Source organism: Callospermophilus lateralis, chromosome 9 (genome assembly GCF_048772815.1).
Source record: "Callospermophilus lateralis isolate mCalLat2 chromosome 9, mCalLat2.hap1, whole genome shotgun sequence".
Taxonomy (NCBI): Eukaryota; Metazoa; Chordata; class Mammalia; order Rodentia; family Sciuridae; genus Callospermophilus; species Callospermophilus lateralis.
This window is the reverse complement of record NC_135313.1, coordinates 12,502,140-12,518,446: the sequence shown is the minus strand read 5'-3', so window position 1 is coordinate 12,518,446 and position 16,307 is coordinate 12,502,140. Positions and strand designations below refer to the sequence as shown.

General features: G+C 40.0%; 1 protein-coding gene across 1 annotated transcript in view; it reads left to right on the top strand.

Moving 5' to 3' along the window:
• The window catches only part of Nyap2 (neuronal tyrosine-phosphorylated phosphoinositide-3-kinase adaptor 2), a 235,852-nt gene that overhangs the window by 200,129 nt on the left and 19,416 nt on the right, over nt 1–16,307 (top strand). The window lies entirely within an intron of this gene.

The window sequence follows — 16,307 nt, the reverse complement described above, 5'->3', positions numbered from 1 at the left end:
GAAGTGCTATAGGTGGGACAATGTCACCCTGGAGTGGGTTCTCCCTGCTTCCCAGGTTCAACCATGAAACTCTTCTGAAACAGTAAATGATGAAACTAATGATGACTCCTCCTTGGGAACTGCCCAGTACTGATTAGCAAATTACATATTCATCCACTATTTTAAATGTCTGCTATTTGAAAAGCATAACTACACAGATTAATTGCATTTCTATAATGAGAGGCATGGCACTTCTTAGAATTCTGTCTGCCTTAAATATGCACAGTATTTTATTTGTGAATGTATGAGGTACCTACAAACCCAAGTGTTTCTCTTAAGGGTGTCTCAAGTGGCATTTGGAATTTCTTGTGTCTTAAACAGTTAAATGCCTTTATAACTAAATGTAGCCATCTTAAATACTTCTTTGTTTTTTATTTTTTATTTTGCTTTGTTTTGGTACCCCGGCGGGAACCCAGGGGTGCTTAACCACTGAGCTACATCCTAGCTTTTTATTTATTTTTTATTAATTTTATTTAGAGACAGGGTCTTGCTAAGTTGCTGAGGCTGGGTTTGAACTTGCAATCCTCCTGCCTCAGCCTCCCAAGTCACTGGGATCACAGGAGTGTGACACCATGCCTGTCTCTTTAACACTTTGAATATAAAGGAAGTCGAAAAGATAAGACAATAAATAAATAATAACACAACCTCACTAAGATAAACTGTTTAATTCCAAAAATGCTGTGTTTACTAATATCTAAAATTTAAAAATATTAGATATAGAGTTTTAGCTAATTGGTGGAAAATTGCATTAATACAATCCATTTTCCAGGTATTCAATTGCTGTGTTACATTATTACCCTCAGTATCTCAGAAGTGTTCTGTGTGTTGTGTTTTGTTTTGCCTTTTCGTAATTGACTGAACAGTGGTTTCATCTAAGACCCTTCAGTTCTCCATGCAAGCGGTTCCGAGAGCAACCTTCCAAAACAGAGGCAAGCACCTGTTTATGCCTCTGCATTATCAACTCTTTGCTCACCTAATGGGAAGTTCTTCATTCTTCAAAATACACCAAGGGAAAAACTCTCACCCTTTTTACATGCAGTTAGATTCTTTATCTATGGAAACTTCTTCTGACACCCAGATCACCAGAGATGGGCCATCAGGGCTATGAATGAGAAAAGTGCCTTCCAGGCTTCTCTGTGGCTGAGCAACAATGGTAAAACCTTGCTCTGAATTAAACAAAGTCAACCAACATGCAGGAAGGTTCCCTTTCACTTAATCCCAGTCCCTCAGCCCTAGTCTTGATTCAGTTGTCTTAAGTGGCAGTGAGGCTGACATGGCCCTGTGCTAAGCAATGTGAAGTAAGGGCAAAAGATGTCCAAATGCTTTTTCTGAGAGCAAATGCTCAAATTTTATTCAGGCTTGTGGAGCACATAGCATTATCAAAGACGAAATCATCCTGGTCAGTAACAAAGCAGTTTTCTAACACTAGGATCCCTCATAGTTCTTAAAATCCAGAATCCCTAATAGGACCTATGTAGAATTCTTCCTAGGAATCATTGGAAAACAATGTAATCTATTTAAAAAAAAAAAAAAAAATGGAAGCAGTCAACAAACCCCAAACCATTCTGGGAGGGCCAGTCTACGAGGAATCTGGCCTTAGGAAGGCCTCATTCACGGAGTGGTGTTTGCATCCTATCTCTTTTCAGTTTTCTCAGCAAGAAGTGCTTTGTGCTCTCTGAGAAGTGTTACAGGTGGCATTAGGTAGAACTGCTAAGCATTGCTCCAGCAGAAAGGAGCAGAAGTGGCCAGAAGTGACTGACCCCAACCCTCGGCTGCCTGATAGAACTCATAGGACTGACCACTTCCAGAGAGTCTAAGGCCAGTGAAGACAGGATGGCCGCCCTCACAGTGGGCGGGAAACAAAGGGGAAGGTAACGTTTGATCGACTTTGCTGCCTGTTTTAGCATCAGGTAACAAGCACAGGCATGAGATCGGTAGAGATATAAAATATTTTCTGACTGGGATTTCAAAATAGGTAAGATAAAATAGGAAGCTAGGGAAAGAAGTGTGATTTTCAAGCATTCAGGCTTTTTCTACAACACATTATTCTGTGAAACCCAGAAAGATGAAAATCAGATTTTCTTCCTTCATACCTCACTCTTGAGCAAATAAACTAGGCAGGGACAATTGAGGACATTTTCTTGGAATTTTAATGCAATGCAACCACTTGTTTTGACATTTGCCATTACACAAATCTTTGGGAATTAAACTGAATTTCTCTGCCTTAAAAAGTTAATCTCTTCCTTGCAAAAGTAACAAGTATAAAAGTCATCTGCTGAACTTGGAGCACCTGTCACGTTCTCCTTTGTTTTCCTCTGTAATAGAGGAGAAAGCCACGTGCTCCAAAGAAAGAGACGGGAGTGCTTTAGAGACAGCAACTGATGTGCATGCATTTCATCATCCCTGGCTGAGAACGAGCCCCCTGTCTTTAGGGATCCCCCTGGGGACAGCACCGTTATCTACAGTCCTCCTGCAGCAGGTGGTGGGGCAGGGCATGTAAAACCAAGCTCTCCTTCAAGAATGGAGCTGCCAGGATGGGTCTCCATGCCAGAGGGCAGCTCTGCCAGGAAAGATGCTCCCAGAGGTCTGTGTGCACTCATTTTTCTGTGAAGGAAGGAGATGTGGGTACACCCACCACCATGTACAGTCTCACCCCCGCCACACACACACACACACACACACACACACACACACACACTCACACACTCATGAACACACACACTTCAGAAATCGCCCAAAGGTTTGACTAGAACTTCAACTTCTTCCTGAGGCTTGTTTATCATTTAAGCTGGGTTACCTCTGAGGGTCTTTGATATGGGAGAGAGGAATAAGACCATCTGCTGTTTTGTTTGGAAACACATTTCAAAGTCTGGCAGACCCACCTCTATCTAGAAGTACATGCAGAAAGCCTCAGCCTCTGGACTCATGATCTCTGTGCTGTGGGTCCCTGAACCATTACGCCTATGTCCTCACACCCAGGACAGGCCTCGCCCAGCTCCTGCCCTTTCATACTCCAAGGCTGTTATTCAGGTTAGTAGCCCAGGTCCTTTTGATTGCAGCCCTCTAGTCCCTCCATGCTCCTAATATCACACTTCTGGGGGGTGTCCAGAGCATAATGAGAGCTTCCAGGGTGCCCATAGGGCCCAGTGGCTTTCTGTTCCCACAGGGTCCATAGCTGTCTGCACACCTGCATCTGTCTGGCACTCCTGGATGCTGGAAGAGCACGCTGGGGTGACCCTCCATAACTTAGTTTGTGTCCAGAGAGTATTTCTAGACCTGTCTGCATGTTAAAAATTGTTTTCTAGGTACTTTAGAAAAAGAACCCCATGGGGTCATGAGATCAGTACACTCAGAGGTGAAGGTGAAGGGCTTAGGGTTCCTTGGCAAGGACTGTGCCCAGTCCCAAGGTGCTCCTCCAGTGCCAAACACGTGTGATGAGCCAGTGGTCCTTTGCTGACTCATTCTCTCCCTCTGTAAATGTCCCCTGAAAAGCTTTCTTCTCCCACAGTCTGATCTTGTCCCTGTTTTTCATTCCTTTTAATGCCTCCAGAGCAGGGATGTTTTGACTTTCCCATAGCCCCTGAAACGCTTTGCCTTACAGCATGGAAGACTCCTTACTCTCTTTTAAGGTCTCTGCAAGTTTTTGGCTTCAGCTTTCTGAATTGTGAGGGTATTTGCACATAAAACATGTGCAAGAGTTTCTGGAGCAGGAGGAAGGCTTCAGACAGGGAGAACAAACAGAGTAATATTCCAGGGTGTGAAATGAGGATGCAGAGAAGAAATTCAACCTCAGCCACTCAGTGCCCAGAATTAACCCCACATGATGTAACTTTAAAGACTTTGGCCTCATTTAATATTTTCTTCAATTACATCAGGTACAAAAACTGAATGAAACCAAAGAGCGATATGGAAAATATACTTTCATCTCAATTCTGCTGAAAACTTAAACCTGCTCTGCAAAAATTAAGTTTAAAAAAAATACGAAACCTAAAGGCAGAGAAAAGCTCCAACCACATTTCCTCTGTAGAAGTCTTGGGCAAGAGGTGACTCGTTCGGCTAAGGCTGTGTGTCATGGAGCTTGGCTCATGCCTAGTAAGCCTAGGACATGTTTTGTGGGGCCTTCTAACTGACCAGTTGGGTACATTTTTACCTATCTCTCACCTAGAAAAGTGCTCAGGTTCTGTGGTGGACACAAAGGAACAGTGTTGAGAAGTGAAAGACCCCAGGAAATGTGGATGGAGGGGCACACAAGACCAGCTTTATTACTTGCTTGATTCCCCATGGGGGTCACCTGACATGTATTTCCAAGTATGGAAAAATCCAAGAGGGTACTTGGAAGCCCCCATTCATTTCACAACACAGGGGCAGTATTTTGTCAAAGAACTATTTATCTGCACCAAATTCAAATTGTAAAGTGTTATATTAATAGATTATGTATAAAAACGATGTTTATTTGTAACAATGAGGATATTTATTGAAGAATGGATCTGTGAAATGAAATGTAGAATGAATTTATATTGCAAATGAGAATGTCAGTGGCTAAATTGATATATTGCCATGTATTATGGCATCATTACATTAAAATAATGCAAGTATTGAAAAAACCCACCACATTATCTTATGCATGGTCTCTAAAATCCTATTTGATTGATTTATAAAATCTGAAGTTTTAGTTTTTGTGAAGCTCTCTGTGAGCTGTAATTAATGTCATATTTAAAGAAGGAAAATTGTGTTAATACCTTTGAATAGCATAAATGGCAGCTGAATCCAGTAATATGTGAACTGAAATGTTGGAATTATTTGATATCCATATTCATACAAAAATGACAAGACAGCAGTAACTCAGATTACATTTTATAACTAACTGAAGAGTGTGTTGAGAAATTTGGACATACTCTTTAGCCATTGCATGCTTGTGAATGTTAAGTGACAATATGTTAAGTGACAATATCTGGGGATGAAAGTGACAGAGTGTTTGGGGGTCATCTTTTAAAGTCAAGTAGTATCATAACGAGCTTTTCAGTAGCCTTATTATTATTTTGAGGTACTGGGGATTGAACTCAGGGGCATTTGACCACTGAACCACATCCCCAGACCTATTTTGTATTTTATTTAGAGACAGGGTCTCACAGAGCTGTTTAGTGCCTCACCATTGCCGAGGCTGGTTTTGAACTCACAGTCCTCCTGCCTCAGCTTCCGTAGCTACTGGGATTACAGGTATGAGCCACTGCACCCGGCCTCAGAAGCCTTATTATTGAGTGGAGTGAAACAAGCTCATCTCAGCCACTTATTGCCCTGGAGTATGAGAGAGACTTTAATAAACAAGAGAATATTCTCTGAGAAGTCTTGAACCAAAGGACAAAGTGCACACCTCCTTCACCGCACAATTAATGGTCACTGTCGCTACCCCTTGTGACAACTTAGGGTACTAAAGTAAGGTTACAAGCTTTGTCAGAGTCTATGATCTGAACTACTCAGCTAGATAAAAACCAGCCAAGATTTAGAGAAATTCAAGAATGCATTTTCATCATGACTTCACAAGTTAGTAGCTGTGTGACTGTAAATGTGTTGCTCAAATTTTGTTTTCTTTTTTTGTAAAATAGAGGCAGTATTATTTGACTAGTGCTGGTGTTGAGGATTAATGAAATAATACACATATGGTAGGTCTAGGCAGACATCACCTCTTAGGAAAATATTAATTCACTCTTCTTTCTTTTAAAGTCTTTCTTCCCCAAACTCAACTTTTATACTTGCTGAAAATTTCAAGAAGGAGAGTAGTTCTGGTCAGTAATATTCCATAGAAGGTGATCACAGAGGGAATGGTTTGGTGCTTCCCATATTACCAACCCTATATGTAACAGGTAGTGCATGGTGATAATGAAAAGGAGATAGATTTTAGTATTGTTTTTGAATTCTGGTTTTGAATTCTCTATAGACATTTCCTTACTGACTATACCCAACAGAGCTGGGCTTCTCTGGCTGTGTTTGATACAACACTTGATCTCTAATTTTTTTTTCATTATTTTTTCTCATGCAAATGAGAAATTAGACACTCATTATTTATCATAGAATGAAGAGTCTCTCTCTGGCTTTATTCTTACCTTGTAGGGTCACAGGTGGTTTGGATGAAAAATAAATATAAATTGGCTACAGGTATCATTTAAGAAATGTCAGATCACCTGTCCTCGGATACCACTTATGCCCCTATTTTAACTAATGTATGGATAAATGCAGTGGAAATGTTAAGGCTGGTTAGGACACGATCATCTGCATCTGCATCTGAAGGGGTCAGGACAAAAGATTTGAAGCTTTATTTATTTACTGCCAATGTCATAATTTATTTAAAGATTCCCCAGACCACAGTTGCAAGAGTCTTTTTTTTCTTTTCTAATCCACAACGTGAACTTTATGAAATGTATCAATTTAACTCTTGAAATGCGGGTCTCTAGATGGGGATGGCCTTTCCAGATTGGAAAAGCATAGCAATAGGTGGGTACATGGCGCCCTCTAGTGGTTGCAATGCATATTGCAACCAGTGGTTGGCTTTTCAAAATAATCCAAACAAAACCCCTCTGTTTAAGGCAGGGACGACCTTCGTTGTTCATCTTTTAGATAATTATTTTTAATACTTTTGGGAAAGGGGACATAATGAATCACATCTAGTGATAGTGATCTCTGAGTTCTCTGCATTACTTGTGAACAGATGCAGTCGTTTTCACTAGGATTTATGACATGAATTGTAATCACCTGGTCTAGCCTGAGTGTCCACGAGAGGTCATTACCCCTGTTTTGCAGACCAAAAAAAAAAAAAAAAAAAAAGCAGAGAAAACTTAATTGACTATATGGAAGAATTTCTTTTTTTTCCATTAACATCTTTGAAACAACTAAGATTTTTTCCCCTAAAAGAGCCATTTTTCCAACTAGTGATAAATTAACCTCCAAATTAAATTACAGGTGGATTGAAAATAAAGGTTATCACTATTTTAATATTGGCTCACTATTGCACTGCATGACACTTAGAATAATAAATACATCCACCTGGTGAGTGCCTTACTTAAGAAGCATTAGAGACCTTTAATTTCTCCACCCAGCTCACCTGCTGGATAACTCTTTGTTCTTTATTCTGTGCTACAAATGAACATTGCCTTCAGGTTGACAGCATCTTCCCAAATGAAACAGATTTCTAAAATAGCATTTTTGGAGAGCTCATTAAGTGCTTGGCACAGTGTTCAGAAGTCTACATTATCAAATTTTATTCTCATGATACTCTATGACATAGGCATACCATTCTTATGTCACTGACGAGAAAACTGGAGCTATTAGGTTTCTGTTGCTTGTTGTGGGTCCCACAGGTGGTCGGTGGCTATGTGCACATGAGCCATAAGCCCAGGTGGTTCTCTGTACCAAAGCTCTGCCCCATACACAGCTGCCCTGGGTACGCCTGCTTCTCTGAATTTGCTTTCTTCCTATAGTTTCATTCATCCATTTATTTAATCACTCTTTAATTTTCCAGGGTTTGTCTTAGAAAAGTTAGAAAACAAAATATTTTTTAAAATTTTAGGAGAGAATGAATTCCGAGGGACTTCTGCTAAACAGGGCACCACCTAGGAAGAAAAACTCTTCTGGGGGAGGCGGGAGGGGAGAAGTAACTCCTGGAGGAAAGCTGAGTGGCACTGGTTGGTTGCACCACACTCTTGAGAACCATGAAGTATGGGTGTGAGAGCACAACTGATCCTTTCACATTCTGAAAAGAAAAGACACCCCTCTCTCACAGCTAGACTGTACAGGTTGCTAGATTCGTGGTGTATATTTACCCAATACCACACAAAGGACAATCATATATTCACCATGGTTCTGACTTCTGGGCTTTCATAGCATTCCGTTGAACAGACACTTTAAAGTTTGAGAGAAGAGTAACCATACTGTCAGTTCAAAGCATTTGTTTTCTAAAGAAAATGCTGCATTAGAGGTAGTTAATAATCCCTGGTTGTCAGCTGTTTTGACAGGGATGGTATTTGGTATTTGCAATGTTACATTTAATGACTTCCTTCCCCCAAATCAAGCATTTATTTGAAGGACTAAAAGGTGTCAAGAGTAATCCTACCTAACCCAATAAACTTTGCATATGAAAGTACTGGAAGCCAACAGAGCCAAAGTTGCTTATCATTCAAGGCATACTTCAGGTAGGACCCCAATCTGTGCTAAGTAATGGAACAGGGATCCTGGGAGAAGTCAGGCACTTACACTCAAAGGTGTCTTCAGGCTTTGTGACATTTCCAGGTATTTTGATTTCAACATCTATTTGAAGCAAGATAATGGATATGAAAGTGCATTTTAGAATCGAATGGATAAACGCAAATACTTATTTTGGGTCATTCATGTATTTGACACGTGGGCTGTTTTTAACACTTCGTTAGAGCAAATAAGTGCAAATACTCTTGCCTCTAAGAACACATGCATCGGGGAAATGAGAGGAGCAGAAGGATAGAGAGGAGGATGGAGCCACATAAGCAGCTTTACTGTTTGGGCTTCTTTCTCTTGAATCCAAATGTATTTTATAAGATGACCATATGCAGTATTGTGACAAACTGAGTGTCTGTCACCCATTTCCCACCTTGCATCTCCAGTATGGCTGTCTGTTCCCAGATCCATTCTTCTCATCAAGGGGAGTGTGAGTATATGTTAACCAGCCCCCCTCACCCCCTGCACAATTCTATAAGGTCTGCTATTGCCTAGAGAGTGGAAAAGGGCCCTGTGTGACCTGGCCCTGGCCCTGGGCAGCTCCACCATCCACCACCTACCTCCAGCTTCTTAGGATGCCTCCTGTCATCCACCATTCTTTCTCACTTTACCATGATCTAGGGATGCCTCCAGCAATTGCTTCACTCTTCCTTCTCCTTGGAACTTCTTCCCAAGTGCTGGGTGGCTGGCAAACTCACACTTATCCTTTTAAGTGTGGGGTCACATGTATTCTGTTGTTAGGCTGTCCCAACTCTCCCAAGCATATCTCCCTTCTTCTTTGTCTCTCCACTGTAATTACCAAACATAGCCATAAATAACACTATTTTTGTACCACAGAGGAATACTGTAGAGAGATAATACCTATGTTCTGTTACGGAAAAGAAGTCTGCAAAGAGTCAAGTAGAATTCCTTTGCTATCAGAGTTTCTACCTTGCAGATGTGCTGTGAAACATAGAGAGGGAGAGATGACTATTGCATATTTCTCCAATACATTTGATCATGGATCTGTTTTTTTCATTTTTGAAAATTTGTTTTGATTCCAAAAGTATATCTTATAGTTGTTTGCATTAGAATGTAGGCTTCTTGAGGGCTGGGAATATATATTTTCCACTTGGAAACTTCTAGTTGTTTCAATAGATATTGAATGAAAAAATAAATTAACATTAAGGGTGGAAACAGACACACATATTATTGTAAAACTGTTGTGATGATTTGCAGAGGCATTTTGGCTCCTGGCAGGGGGTTCTCCCTGTATCATCACAGAGTTTCTCCTCAGTAATTAACTAGTCTTACCTGCTTGCTGAAGATGAAAGAGAAGTTGGAAAAGAGAATGGAAATGAAGTACCACTGAGACAGGTAACATAATACTGCAATTCACATTGAAAGAGAAATTTCTATTAAACCCAATCCTAAAAATCAATTTCAAAAAATAAGCAGCTTTATTAATGGAAGGAGAAATAAAATATTGTGAGAAGTATTCTAAATAGACCTTCTGTACTTAAATGACAAAGACCTTATATATTAAGAACAAAACAGTAACATGGATTGGAGTGAATTAAGACCTTTATAGTCCTTGAGAACAGAAATGATTATGAAGGCTTTTCCCCAGAAATAATTCAATATACAATTATATTTTTTTAAAAAATCACAACATTTACATGATATCTAAATTCATTTGATTTTACTTAGATTTTCTCTTTATAAAATTTTGCACAAAGCTCATTGAAACTGTACTCTGTTTTTTCTCTTTTCTTTTCTACTGTTCTGCCCTAGCTTTGCTGGGCAGGTGCCCTAAACACCTGAGACTTGCCTGCTGGGTTATTTAGAGCTTGTTACATGCCTCCAGAATTTCTAAAAATTCTCCTGTAGCCAAGTTTAAATACAAAGGCAAAATGGTAAAAAAAAAAAAAAAAAAAAAAAGTGAAGCGTCTCAATGACAATCAGATGTGAGCTATGACAGTTTTTAGCAGAGAGGTCACCCTCTGCTCCACTGTCTGCTGTCCCAGTGCAGTCATAGTGGGGTGGAGGTGCTGATGAGCTGAGTGAAGACCTGCTTGAGTGGCCAGGAGAGGGCAGCACTTCATCTGCCCCTCCCTCCTTCACAGGCAGGCCTGAGTCCACCCTGTCTGCCCCAGAGTGATAAATCTCAATAAGATAAAGTTCAATGTCTGTCACTGAGAAGGAAAAACTGAGGTGTGTGCAGGGTGAGGCCCGGGAACTACTAGAGTAGGACAGATGGGGTCCTTATTCCTTTCTTGTCCTTCCTCTTTTCTTTCTCCTGCCTCCCAGTAGCTCTCAGGGGCTTTGCATGGTGTGGCTGGACCTGAAGAAACCCTGGACCCTGGACCCTGCAGGATGCCAGGTGCAGGCATGGAATACTGGTTTGGCAACCTTGCTCACCATGGCTCTAAAAATAGCCATCTGAAGTCTGAGCAAAAGTGTAGTGGGGGTAAAATTAATTGGGGGAGGAGGCATCCTATTTTTTCTTCTCTTTCCAAAATTTTCATGTTCTAAAATCACTCACCTTATACAAAGTTTTCACCTCCTGTGTCTCATTCCCCCTATTTAGCCTCTTGCACCACCAACCACACACTATTAATGAACATGTGTAACTGTCTTTGACATTTCAAATTAATTCACATTAGTAATTTGGAGTTTACAAATGGCTTTTATGTATTCAGTCAACAAATCTTCAGCATCCACCTGCTAAACACCAGATGTTCTGCTTGACGCTCAAGTTTGCAAGATGCTGATTCATACTCCTCTGTTCAAAGGCATCTCAACCTCATAAAGAAGCCAGGTTGCGAGTGTGCGCTTGTGTGTGTGTACTTGCAGTTCAGGGTAATTGAGAAGCATATGCACGGAAGACAGAGGGATTGACTGCCAGTGTTGGGGACGCCATTGGTGGTGGTCAAGCAGGACTTCCCAGAAGGAGGTTGTGACATTGATGGACATTTTAGTAAAGGCAGGTGGAAGGCCATTAGAGATAAGAGTTGCTAAGGAGTCAGGGACCTGAAGTCAAACAATTTGTCAGGGAAATATGAGCCATTTAGCTTGACAGGAGCAAGATACGTTCAGGTGGGAAAGACTGGAGGAGAGAACATCAGTGGAGCAAGAACAAATAGGGAAGCTCCTGGGGAAGAGGGAGCCATCATCATGATTATCATTAATCACATTTCACAAATGAGGACACTGATCCACCTAAGATATTCAGCAGAAATTTGCTGAGGAGCTGTCTCCTTAAAATTCAGATTCTGATTCCCTAAGATCATGGCACTTAAGCATGAGATGACAGGATGATTGCAGCAGAGAGCCCTTCCCCAGACAATTAGCATCACAAAAGGGAAAATTGTTAACTCAAAAGTATCTAAAATGGATAAAGTACCTAAGAGCATTCATTTGTTTGTTTCACTTTTTTTTTTTAGTTTGATGATTTTCCAATGACAGAAAAATTGGATGGCTAGTACAATGTGTGTGCTATTAAACACACATATCTGTTTTTATCATGCCATTTCATCCCTATTTGAATGTATATCTTCTGAAAACAATAATATTTTTCTCAATTCTATGGTTGAATACAAAATTCATTTTCAAATCTCTGCATATGCTCCAACATAATATCCCTCCCCATTCAGGAGCCAATCAAGAAATGGCCACGCATTAACATTCAGTCATCAATTTCTTTTCCTTATTTTCAGATTGTCTTTACTCACAAATATTTTCACTAGTCTTTCAAAATACCAACAATTTCAGGGTTCTACTGAAATTTTTCCACAATGTCCCCCACAATGTTTTGATTTGTCTGAGAATTTACTTGCCGCTTGATGAGACTTGTTTAGCAAGGTGACTACATATGGTGGTTTTCTCACAGAATCCCATGGTGCATGGTGTGAGTGTCTCTCGTCACTAGAAACAGGGATCTGAGCACATAGTTGAGGCTGTTTCTCCAGATTCTCTACTCCTGGTACTCTCTGTGCCAAAAGGCAGAGACATGGGGGGCACCTGAGAGCCTGTCCACCAGAGCGACAAATCTGTTGTTAAAGATATTATGTCTCTTGAGTTTTCTATAGAAAAATTAAAATTAATCTAATTATGCTTTGTCAATGTCTAAGTAATTTGACCTGATGTTTTCTATTGTGACCATCACAGTAGTTCTGCAAGTAGCATCTCCTCTGATGAAAAAAAAAAAAAAGTAACAAAAGGTCAAAATAACAGACAAAGGTCTAGAATCGGCCCCTTCTCTCTCTCAAAGCAATGTGCTTTCTTATATGCATCAGCAGCAGTCAGATCTCATTGGGTATTCTAAAGCCAAGGCATCCTGCAGATGTCTTAGGCAGTCTGTTACCACTAGAGGGCAACCAAGGATCTAAAAGTCAACATGGCTGTGTCTGTTTGGACTAGGTATCCTTTTGACAGAAGTTTAATACAGGGTCATGGTGATACAAGAATAAATAGAGATAAAAAAAAACATTGTGACCCAGGTGGTATCCCCCAGTTTTTGTTTTGCTAATTTCAACTTAAAATACAATGCAGATACATTAACTAAAAGTGTAATGCAACAAGGTTAAGGATAAATATGAGTACCTAACTAACTCCAAAATTAGTGTATGACCCATTCTTAACTTATAGTGAGGTTTTTATGGAGGAGCATGAAGTTGGTTGTTTAACAGTATATTTTATCTACCTGCAGGAATAAAGAATGCAGTGCATGAATTTATGAGCTAGGCATTATTTATTACTATTTTCCATGGGTCTGTCTCTCTTTATTTAGAAATCAGAAGTCATTATGAAGCCAGAAACATGCCTGTAATCTCAGAGATGCAGGAGGATCACAAGTCCAAAGCCAGCCTCAGCAACTTAGCAAGGCCCTAAGTAGCTTAGCAAGAACTTGTCTCAAAATGAAATGTAAAAAGGGCTGGGGATGTGACTCAGTGGTTAAGCATCCCTGAGTTCAATTCCTGGCATACACACATACACAAAAGTCATTATGAAATGCAAATTTGGCTCTTGTCATATTGTGTTACGTTAAAATTAAAGATCTGAAAATATGTTTGTGCACATTGCATTTTTATCTACAATGAGTAAGATGTTACTATGTTTAATTCATCCTTTAAAAACTCATTGCCATGAATAAATATGGAACAAAGCTAATCTTTATATATCTCCTCTGACTCTGGATTATAAAAACAAACCCTATATAGAAATACAAGTAGAAGCCTATGTTTTAGTTACTCAAACTCAGAATAATAAAAATTACAATAATTTAGTTGGGGGGAGGAGAAAAAAATACAACCCCATGAAAACAAGTATCCAGAATGTACTGGGAGGAGTTTAGTTTGTTGTGTAGTTAGAAAATCTTTAGGAAGTGCTGAAATGAATAGCAGAAAATATCAAGAGTTTAATAGTATTTAAAACGCCAAAAGGGAGAAGGCTTTATTTCAGTAATGACAAAGGAATAATTGTGCTAGATTATTATTAAAGAGACAAATGAAGGTAAAGAATAAAAACAAAAATTTTATTTTTGCCTAGCAGTCAGATGATATGCAGAGTGTAAAAATGCAACAGATACTGTTATTCAAACCCTCTAGCTTTTTGAAGTATCCTCTGAAAAGATAACAGTGTACAAGAGCAGCAGAGATACACCTTAGTAGAAACTGGCTTTACATATGCTTGTTTGCTCAAATGCTCTCTGCTCTAAACAGTGGACCTGGCATTTGCTTATCCTGAATTAGAAGGTTTTGCAGATAGGCCTTGAAGACTCCCTCTGCCCCAAACCAACTTTGCTATGCTCCGTCTCTGTGGCCTTAATAGTGGACACAGACACCAGTAGAAAGAGACCCCAGAGACCATTCCAACCAAAGAGACAGGTCTAGCCAGACGAAATGAGTGCATGCTGTTGTATGAAGTGTTTTTATTAGGCCTGAAAATAAAACCCTGGGCTGTTTTATAGAGAGAGAGGTCATGGAATCTTTGGATAATTTGAAAACTACAATATATTTCCAAACTGGTGGAATGATACTGGTGTGGTTTTTCCAGAATCAAGGGAAAGAATTGCTAGGTTAGTCTGCAGGATTTTTCATCATAATTCTATAGAAAAGAAAAAAAAATGTAAAAGATTCTGGGGGAAAAAAGTGCCTTACTTGTAATTTGTATACCCTCATACTGCCACAAAGGGGTGCTGTTGCCTTAGTTTATCTTCTTGCTGGAAGTCACCTTCAGCATTTTCCCTAAAAATCTTACAATAGACTTCCAGCCCTCATTTTGTAACCATCAAGTGGTAATTTATTTGTTCTCGTGTATTCTGGAATGATAGAGATCTGGATTAAAAGCAAACTCCTAAAATTTCTCTGGCCTATTTGTGACTATTTTTTTAGAAAAAATGAGCATGAATCTTGGATCAGTACAATGCACATTTGACAATCTATATTCTATTTCTAGGCAGTGATAGGAGGTGGAGTCTTTACCTTGGCTACTTGTGAAACAAATTAATGGTCGTATCACCATTTTGGTAAAGGGATTCTGGAACTAATGAGCAATTATTAGACCCGTAGGATAGTCTGAAAGCTAAGTCTCTTTGGGAGATAAAACAAGGACAGCCTGTCACTGGGGGAAGCTCTTCCCTGGCGGGGAGGATGAAAAGCCAAGGAATCTGTAGTCCTCTCTGTACTCACTACCAGCAGCTCAGTTTTCCTTTGTGTTGGGCACAATGACAAGCAGGCTTTCTTTCCTGGCCCAGCTGGGCTGCAGAACTAAAGCTCACAAATTTGCCACGTGGTGAGCAGAGGCTCCCTTTCAGAGCTGAGGAAGGAAGTCAGGTGAAGCCATAAAGCTTAGGGGCTCAGTTCTTCTGAGTTGGGTCCCAGAGAGTTTCAGTAATTAGCTTTTTGCTCTGAGAGGTGCTGTGTTGAGAGAAGTAAAAGTAAATGAAAAACTTTCTGTGCTCCTAGCAAGACTTTGATGAGGAAAGTAGGAGTCCTGAAGAGAGTCTAACTTGTAAAGGACTACCCTAGAGGGCTGTGAATATATATTCTTTGTAGTGTTTGGATTTGGGGGTTTAAAACATGTACCGAGGTGCCATGTTAAGAAGGACTATATATTCTGGTGTTTGCAAATAAAATGCTTTGTGAAGTTAACTTTAAAAATGGTCTGACATTTTATTAGTCCCTCTCAGAAGAGTTTATTATAGCTTTATCTGAAAGCTTTCCTGAGGATGTGGGAAAGGTTAGTGTGCTTGGAACATTGACACAAAACACTGAGGTTCGGACTTGCCCCTTGGGGCTGTGGTTGGTCAGCATGGGAAGGGGACCCATGAGTTTGGGGGGAGAGTGACTGGAAGAGACTAGGGACAGAGCACGTGAATCGGTACCCAAGCCCTCAGTGCAGTGGGGCATCCTATGATGATCTTTATTGGTTTTTCTCCTTTCACTCTTTGAGACCAGGAAGCCCCTCAGTTCTTGTCATTATCAGCTGAAAAGTGGGACATATGTTTCCTCGCATGTCTCAATTCGGATCTATTTGCAGATTCTCTTGGGAGCAGTGTGCTGAGAAAGAACCGGAGGTTACATTTGGTCACAGTGGGAGTGTTGGGAAGTTTTGTTGGTGTTTGACAAGTGCAGGAGGGGTCATCGGAATTCAGGGAATTCAGAAAGGGGCTGTCATTTAGGAATTCTATGTCTAATAACATGATTTTAGAGTAGATCAAGTATCTGTGAAGTGGGGATCACAAACCCCAGTTTTACATGGAAAGAAACATTGGGATTCTTAATTTCTACAGGAAAATGATTATTCATTACTACCTTCTCTAATTATTTGACAAGAAACATTTTTCCCACGACCCATCTGTTACATTAGTGATTTTTTCCTAATTCATTGTTTACTAATAGTGAAAGAGTTTCCATTGCTTTCCTTAAAACTTAGAACAAATTAATTGCCATATCTTTGGAGGTCAAGTTCTTTATAAAGTTTTTCTAAAATTTCCTGGGAAGCAGGCAACCTTTCCTTCAATGTGTAGCATTTTTATGATAGAG